This window comes from Castor canadensis, chromosome X (assembly GCF_047511655.1).
Source record: "Castor canadensis chromosome X, mCasCan1.hap1v2, whole genome shotgun sequence".
NCBI lineage: Eukaryota > Metazoa > Chordata > Mammalia > Rodentia > Castoridae > Castor > Castor canadensis.
In genome coordinates this window covers 128510682-128519409 of record NC_133405.1, presented here as the reverse complement: position 1 = coordinate 128519409, position 8728 = coordinate 128510682, and the positions used below count along the sequence as shown (strand labels likewise).

At 42.7% G+C, this 8728-nt stretch overlaps 1 protein-coding gene across 3 annotated transcripts in view; it reads left to right on the top strand.

Moving 5' to 3' along the window:
- The first annotated feature begins 4438 nt into the window (after positions 1-4438).
- Positions 4439-8728, top strand: part of Reps2 (RALBP1 associated Eps domain containing 2) — a 221936-nt gene continuing 217646 nt past the window's right edge. For 2 of the 3 annotated variants that reach the window (XM_074063408.1, XM_074063409.1), the window contains exon 1: positions 4446-4829. The gene's annotated coding sequence lies outside the window, so the exon portion shown is untranslated. Of the gene's footprint in view, positions 4830-8728 lie in introns of all 3 variants that reach the window. The other variant, XM_074063411.1, reaches the window with a different exon arrangement.

Here is an 8728-nt window from a genome sequence, read left to right as displayed (position 1 = left end):
CGGAGTGGGTGGTAAGGGAGGGGGTGGGGGCAGGGGGGAGAAATGAACCAAGCCTTGTATGCACATATGAATAATAAAAGAAAAATGGAAAAAAAATTGTAAACAAAAAAAATAAAATAAAAAAAATAAAAAACTGATCTGAGACATATCCACTGTGTTAGGTGAGACCTAACTGAGTGTGTTACTAAACTATTTTCCAATCCCAGAGTGGGAAAGAGAAATAGCTGTCAGGAAGATGGGAAAGGTTGGAGAAGCGCCCTCTCCAGCTGGATATCCAGGCGGAACTGCCACATGTGGTCCCCGCTCTCTGGAGCCATGGAGCTATGAAATTCTTTGGGGGACCTGACCCAGTGTAAGAAAGAGGCGGGGCAGGGGGCAAGATTTAGAAAGAACACCATTTAAGAAGATTCAGCTCCAGTGGTCTCATTGCAGTCTTTTTTTCTTTTCTTTTTTTTGGTGGGACTGGGGTTTGAACTCAGGGCTTTGCGCTTGCAAAGCAGGTGCTCTAGCACTCGAGCCACACCTCCAGTTCTAGTTATTTTGGAGATGAGGACTCAGGAACTATTTGCCTGGACTGGCCTTAAACCATGATCTTCTTGGTCTCAGCCTCCCAAGTAGCTAGAATTGCGGGCGTGAGCCACTGGTCCCCAGCTTCACTGTAGGGTCATAGTCCAAGAGGACCATGGCATTTGCAAAATGCAGTGAAGTGTTGAAAGTCTGGCAACACCCAGTGTACAGTGTTGGCTGTTTGGATCAGTGCAGATCGGTATGTGTGGAGACTTCAAGTCCAGGAGTGACTTAGGCAGTGAAGAGAGAGAGAGAGAGAGAGAGAGAGAGAGAGAGAGAGAGAGAGAGAGAGACTACCACACAATGTTCATTTCTTTCTCCAAAGAAATTAACGGTGACACAATGGTGATGTGCTAAATATTTTCAAACACCATTTATTTATTTATTTGTGATTTGAGAGCCTTCCTCTCATTAGGCAAGTGCTCTACCACTTGAGCTATGCCCCAAGCCCTTTTGGTTTTACTTTGTTTTTGAGATAGGGTCTCCTTAACTTTGTTTATTGTTATTTATTTATTTATTTTAGATAGTACTGGGGTTTGAACTCAGCCACTCTGCCAGCCCTTTTTTGTACTGGGCATTTTCAGGATAGGGCACTGAGAGCTATTTGCCCAGGTTGGCTTCAAACTTCGAACCTCCTGATCTCTGCCTCCTGAGTAGCTAGGATTACAGGTGTGAGCCACCAGCAGTACTTTCTGTTTTTCAAATAGTTTTTCTTCTTAAATTTGTTCATTTTGCTTTTTGAGATAGGGTTGCCTGGACTGGTTGCAAACTTGTGATTCTTCTTTCTCAGCTTCCCAAATAACTGAGATTATAAGCATGTGTCACCCCTCTTGGCAAACTTTTTTATTGAGACATAATTCACATGTCATAAAATTTACCATTTAAAATGTGCAATTCAGGTGGTGGAGTGGCTCAAGTAGTAGAGCGCCTACCTAGCAAGTATGAGGCCCTGAGTTCAAACCCCAGTACCACGAAAAAAAATTTAAATAAAATATACAATTCCTAAGGTTGTGCAGTCATCGTTACTAATTCTAGAACATTTTCATCACCCCCTGAACACTAGCAGTCATTCACCAAGGCTCCCAAACCTATACCTACCCATCCCTAGGCAACTAGTCTCTCTCTAGATTTGCCTGTTTGGGATATTTCATGGAAATAAACCTATATGCTATTTGGCCTTTGTGTCTGACTTGTTTCACTTGGTATATATCTTCACTGTCACCTGTATTGTAGCACGTGTGAGTGCCTTATTGGGTGATACGTCATTGTATGCGTGTGTCTTGTGTATTTGCTTATTAGTTGGTGAACATTTGGGTTGTCTCTACGGTTATTATGAATCATGCTGTCATGAACACCTGTGAACAAGTTTTTCGAGGGTGTGTGTTTTTATTTCTCTTGGATATGTACCTAGGAGTGGAATTGCTGGGTCACACGTTAACTGTTTCAATTTTTGAGGAACTGCCAGACTGCTTTCAAAGTGGCTACACCATCTGCATGCCAGCGGCTCACACCTGCAATCTTAGCTACTTGGGAGGCTGCAATTGTGAGGATCTTGGTTTGAGGCTAGCCCAGGCAAATGGTTCTTCAGACCCCATCTCCAAAATAACCAGAGCAAAATGAACTGGAGGTGTGTCTCAAGCAGGAGAGCGTCTGCTTTGCAAGTGAGAAGCCCTGAGTGCAAACACCAGTCCCACAAAACAAACAATAAACAAATGAATGAAAACAAGAAAAAGCAAAGTTGCTACACCATTTTACACCCCCACCAGCAGTGTACGTGACTTCTGGTTTCTCTGCATCCTTACCAAGACTTATCGTCTCCTCCTAGTAGGTCATGCTATGTATTTGATGGACTCTCATAGACTTCATTACGTACATGTTTTAAGCCAATTGTTAAAAGCAACCTGTGAGCTGGATGCTGGTAACTTCACGCCTGTTATCCTAGCTACTTGGGAGGCTGAAAATGAGAGGCTCTCGGTTCAAGGGCAGCCGGGGGAAATAGTTCCTGAGACCCCCATCTCCAAAATAACCTGAGCAACATGGACTGGAGGTGTGGTTCAAGTGGTAGAGCACCTGCTTTGCAAGCGTGAAGCCCTGAGTTCAAATCCCAGTCCCACCATCTTTACATTCATGAGGATGTAGGAGGCTATGAACGCTTTCTCTCAGTGCCTTCCTAAGGGATCCGAAACCTGTTAAGGCATTGTGAGGTAGGATTTGGCTTCAGAAATAATAGTTTAAAAAAGGCCTCCGTTGGCTTAAATGAAACAGCTGTTTGGGGTCAAAACTAAGAATGAGTTTCATGAACTGAAAAATGTTTCCAACTTCTCTGTTGCACAAAGCTTTGAATTAAAGCCTCATTATGTATTAAGGCCTTTTCTGTGAATGCAAGGACAGTCCTCGGTTCTAAAATGAAAAAAATTTCAGAGGTGATTAACTCTCCTATTTTTTAAATCCAGTTTTACTATTTTCACATGTTTACAAGCTCGTATTCCCCAGAGCTTCTGAAGATGAGAAAAGCAGCTTATTTTGTTTATTTCTTTACTAATTTTCTCTCTCTCTCTCTCTCTCTCTCTCAATGGGACTGGGGTTTTGAACTCAGGACTTCACACTTGCAAAGCAGGAGCTCTACTGCTTGAGCCATGCCTCCAGTCCATTTTGTTCTGGTTGTTTTGGAGATGGGGTCTCAAAAACTATTTGTCAGGGCTGGCCTCTAACCTCCGTCCTCTTGATGTCAACCTCCCAAGTAGCTAGGATTACAGGTGTGAGTCATTGGTTTCCAGCTGCCTTCCTTCTTTTTTTTTTATTAGCATGTACTAATTGTATAAAAGGATTTCATTGTGGCATTTCCATACATGCATATAATATACGTTGATCAAATAAATCCAGCTTCTCAAAACCTGTGCTCCCGTTTCTGGCTCCCACATCAGTGAAGGGGCGGGATCTCGTGATGATTACACACTAGCTGTGAAATAAACATCTGCTCCAAAATGAACATTCCCTTCTCTTTCTTCCAGGTATTGTCATCCAGATGTGCTGGACTTTCTCCTGCAGTCATACCCTATCACAACGACAAAAAAATTGAAATAGTTGTTGGGTATTTCACTATTTCCGAAGAGAAAGGCACACCTTGATTTTATTTTGTTTAACATTTCCATTTAACTTTAAGGTTCAAAACTACTTAGATACAGGAGTTCCAGTGAGGGCTTACACATAGGAGTGAACCAGTAGGACTGCAGAAGGGATGCTGATAAGGGTTGATTTATTTAAAAACATTTTTATTATGAAAATTTCAAAATAAAACTTTGGAGAGTTTGGGGCTGGAGGTGGGGCTCAAGTGGTAGAGTGCTTGCCTATAAGTGTAAAACCTCTTGTACCACCAAAGTAAAAAAAAAAAAGACCAAATTTCTAGCCAGGTGCCAGTAGCTCACGCCTGTAATCCTACCTACTTGGGAAGCTGAGATTGGGAGGATTTTGACTCAAGGCCAGCGTGAAAATAGTTTGAGAGACCAAAAAATGTTTTTTTGAGAGATTAATGTAATACTCTCCTTTCTATCCTTTACTCAAGTAGAGGATTGGGTTTCGGGCTCCTTGGAAATATTCCTGAACGTGAAAAACGGGTGTTTTGGTCTTATTGTCCTTATTTACTTCCATCGTTTGTTTCTATAGTTCTATATTTAAGAAACAGTTTTCTTTAAATTTCTCTCCAGAGAGAACTTGCATACCACAAAGAGGAATGCGATGTGCATGAGAGTTACGGGTCACAGAACAGGCATGACTGTCCATGTAAATCAGTAAACTGGAATTGTGATTTCTGTACCTGCACTGTCCTGTGGCTTGTGACACCACCAAAGAAGTGATAAATGCACTTCTGACCTTGCAAGGCTAAGAATGAAATCCCAGATGACCCGGTGGCCACATCAACTTGGTCAAAGAAGAAGGAGGTAGGAAACAAACAAATAAACAAAAGAACGAAGCCATAATCTCTATTTACCATAAAGGGATTCTGTTGGCAGTGCTGTCTTTGTTTATTGAGTACAAGCCTATCTACTCTAGTCTACCGAAAGCACTTCAGTATTTACAGATTAGCTTGGACTGCGCATGCTTCTTCTATGAGCTGGGGATCATATCACTCTGATATCAAATCCTGGATCAGGTTGGGTTCTCCAGAAGCAGAAACTGAGATGAAGAATTTGTGTAAGTGCTTTGATGGGCGAGAGCTCTCAGGAGAAGCGCTGTGAAAAAAGTAAGATGGAGCTGGAGAAGAGGTAAGCAAGGAAGTGATCTCAGTGGGGGACTTGTGTTGGCAGTGCTACTCGAGCATAATTGGTACCACAGAGTTGGTGGCACTTTGAGATTGGACTTTTTTCCACACACGTACACACCCCCGGGATTATTATTTTTTTTGTGTGTGTTTTGGTTCCATTTTAATGGATTTCTTTATGACATTTTCATACATGTATATAATGTATGTTGACTACATTCACACACCCCCATTAGCCTGTCTTGTCTCCCCTCCTCCTTCCTGCTGATCCCCTTCCTCTTCCCAAATAGTCCAAGGGGCTGGACTGTTATCCTTTCATGGTAGTATGTCATTTCCTGTAGTCTCTTCCTACAGGGGCCAGGTTTGTGGAGGTGTAACCTCCCAGAAGTGGCTCTAGTTTTGCAGAAGGCAAGTGTCCCAAGAGAGCAGTTGTGTCATTAGCAGACAGCACTCACTGATGAGTGCATGTCCTGGTGAAGGGCATCTTAGCAGTAGGTAGGAAATTTTCTCATGGGAATTAGGACACAATCTGGTTAGATAGACTCCAAGCCCATTTTTGGCTTCCTGGGTACACTGCTGGACTACATTTCCCAACTTCCCTTGCAGTTTGGTGTGGCCATGTGACTTATTTCTAATCAATGGAAAGTACAGAGAAGTGATTTTTGTAAAGTAGTATTCCAAGAGTTCTCTTTCCAGCTCTGCTGAGTTCCCTCTTGTTTTCTTGTTCTAATTGCTAGATGCAGATTATCCCTTGGAGATTCTGAGGTCCTAGGGGATGGAGGTGCCAGTAGATAGTGTCCCTGATGAATTTGATGTGTCCCTTCATTGGCCCATGGTGGACTGTGACATGAACAATAAAGTTTTTGTTTTTATTTTGATTTTTTTGGTGGTACTCAGGCTTGAACTTGGGGCCTTGCACTTGCTTGGTGGGTGCTTTATTGCTTGAGCCACTCTGCCAGTCCTCGAGTTGTTTTGTTAACCCACTGAGATTTCTTGGGTTGTTTGTTACAGCAGTTAGCTTACTCTGACTCATTCCATGAATGTTCCCTTTTTTAGAAACAGGAACAGTTTTAGAAAAATTTATTTTCAGAATTATGTCAACGTGCCTAATCATAATCCTTGTTTAACTTTGTGATGACTGAAGTGATGAATAACTGAAGTAAGAATTTTTCTTAGCTCTTTAGGAAATAGAAAAAGGGCCAAGTGGCAGTGACTCATGCCTATAATCGAGGTTAGAGGCCAGCCCTGGTAAAAAAAACTTCTCAAGATCCCGTCTCAACCAATAGCTGGATGTGGTGGTGCATGCCTGTCATCCCAGCTACGAAAGAGGCTGAGATCAAGAAGATAGGTGGTTCCAGGCCAGCCCTGGGCAAAGAAAGTTTTTGTTTTTCCATGAGACCTCATCTCAACAGAAAAAAGCTGGGCATGGTGGCATGTACCTGTCACCCCACTTACAGAAGGAAGCCTAAAACAGGAGGGTCAAGGTCCAGGCTGGCTTGGATAAAAAGCAAGACCTTATCTCCAAAATAACCACAGCAAAAGGGGCTGGTAGAGTGGCTCAAGTAGTAGGGTGCCTGCCTAGCAAGCATGAAGCCCTGAGTTCAAACCCCAGTATCACAGCAACAAAAAAAAAAAAAAAAGAAAGAAAAGAAATAGGAAAAAAAAGCTCTAAAAAGCTGTGGTGGTATAACACTAATCCCATTAGTCAAGAAGCTGAGGCAAGAGGAGCACAAGATCCAGGACAGCCTGGGTTACATAATGAGATCCTGAATGGGGAAAAAAAAGCCTCTAAAAAATAAAGGTCTGATGGCACATTCGGGTATTAAGGTACTTATAAAAAACACAGTGAAAAGGCTGGAGATGTACTTCAGTGGTACAGGGCCTGCCTAGCAAGTGCAAGGCCCTGGGTTCGATTCCTCAGAACTACCAGAAAAAAAGCACAGTGAAAATACATGGTCAGGGTAATTTATCCAAATTCGGCTGGGATGGGGGGAACAAAGGAAGAAGTGCTTTCCCACTGTGGATTATTGTCAACAAGCAATGAGAGCTGCTGATTCAGTTTGTCTGATGTAACTCTTGGACCTTACAAGTGCGTAGAGAACTTTTAGCATTTTGGGACTGGGGGGATAGCTCCAGTGGTAGAGCACTTGCTTAGCAAGCATGAGACCCTGGGTTCAATCCCCAGTATCATCCCCCACATACCCCCAATTCCAAAGAATGTTTCTAGTATTTCTGCCCAGCCATTCTTAGGGTAACAAAGGCTTAATTCCACAGACAGCGGTGAACTCTCTGATATCTTATGTAAGAAGGCATCAGGGCTGCTGGGAACAACTGTTTGTTGCTGGAGATCAGCCATATCAGTTTGTCAAGCTTTTGCTTCAGAGGATGGAGTTTGTATAGGAAGGAAGATGGCACACGATCACACACATGGACACACACACACACACACTACTGGGTGCCAGATACAATTTCGTCAAAGTTCTGAACTAGTTGTATGGTCTCTTAGTCCATTTTGTGTTGCTATACTATAACAAAATGCCCAAGGCTCGGTATTTTATACAGAAAAGGGTTGGGGATGTAGCTCAGTTGTAGAGTGCTCATCTAGCATGATAAGGATCTGGATTCAATCCTTAGCACTGCAAAAAAAGAGAAAAAAAAACAGAAAAGAGGTTATTTAGCTCATAGTTTTGGAGGCTGTAGTTTCAGGATTGGGTGAGTCCATTGGTTTGGCCTCTGGTGAGGGTCTTCTGTCTCCATCATAGCATAGCAGATGATATCATGGTGTGTGTGTGTGTGTGTGTGTGTGTGTGTGAGAGAGAGAGAGAGAGAGAGAGAGAGAGAGAGAGAGAGAGAGAGAGAGAGAGAGAGAATCTCTTATAGTGAGTCAGGAAGCAAGAGAGAAAGGAGGGCCCAGGCTTGCTCTTTCTTAACTCTCTCTTATGGGAACTAATCCACTCTTCAAGACTTGCAGTACTCCACTCATGAGAGTTGAGTGCCCATGACTTAATTACCTTCCAATAGGCCCCACCTCTTAAAGGTTCCACCACCTCAACACTATCTCACTGGGGACCAAGCTATGAGCACAGGGACCAAACCATAGCAATAGGAGACAGTAACTTATGATTTCATTGTCATTAGTAATTTACAGGGCATAAGGGAGGTCCAGAATTCCAGCCCCCATCTTTCTCCATGAGTTCAGGACTAATTGGAACAGGTCTATTCAGGCAACATCGACACCACTGTTGCTAGAGTTGGGTTGAAGATGCATTCCTTAAAATATGGTAATTCTGGCTTCTCTGGTGATGATGGAGTCAAAACAAGTGTGTAAGCTTAGAACCACAAAAAGTATAAAGAAATTCTCTTCTAAAAGAGAATTTACTGCTAGCCTTAAGGAATATAAGTGTTTCTAGTTTCTATTTTTATCTGTGTTTTTTTGAAGTTTGAGAACTATTTCTCCTATTCAGAAAACTGGTGTAGAAATAAAAGAACAGTACTTGCCATTCCTTAGATAGTAAGATGTTTTTATTCTGTTTTTTTTTTTCAGCACCAGAGTTTGAATTCAGGGCCTCACCCTTGCTAGGCAGGTGCTCTCCACTTGAGTCATTCCCCCAGCCCAGATAGTAAGACATTCTTATCAATGCTGTTTTTTTCTGCTGTGTCCTGGCTGTCTTTGTTGAATAGCTTCTCTCTCGAATCTTGGAGACCTTCAGAGGCTGCTCTCCCGCCTGAGCCAGCCTGCTGTCCCTCACTCTTCCCTTTTTTTAGCACCAAGTCTCTGGAACTCCTTCCTTTCCTACAATCTTCCCCAGTCACCCAGTCTCAGTCAACACCCATCTCCATCCTCTTGTCAAGCCTTCCTGGGTGAGGCTCATGAATTTTCTCTTTTCCAAATTCCCACAGTAC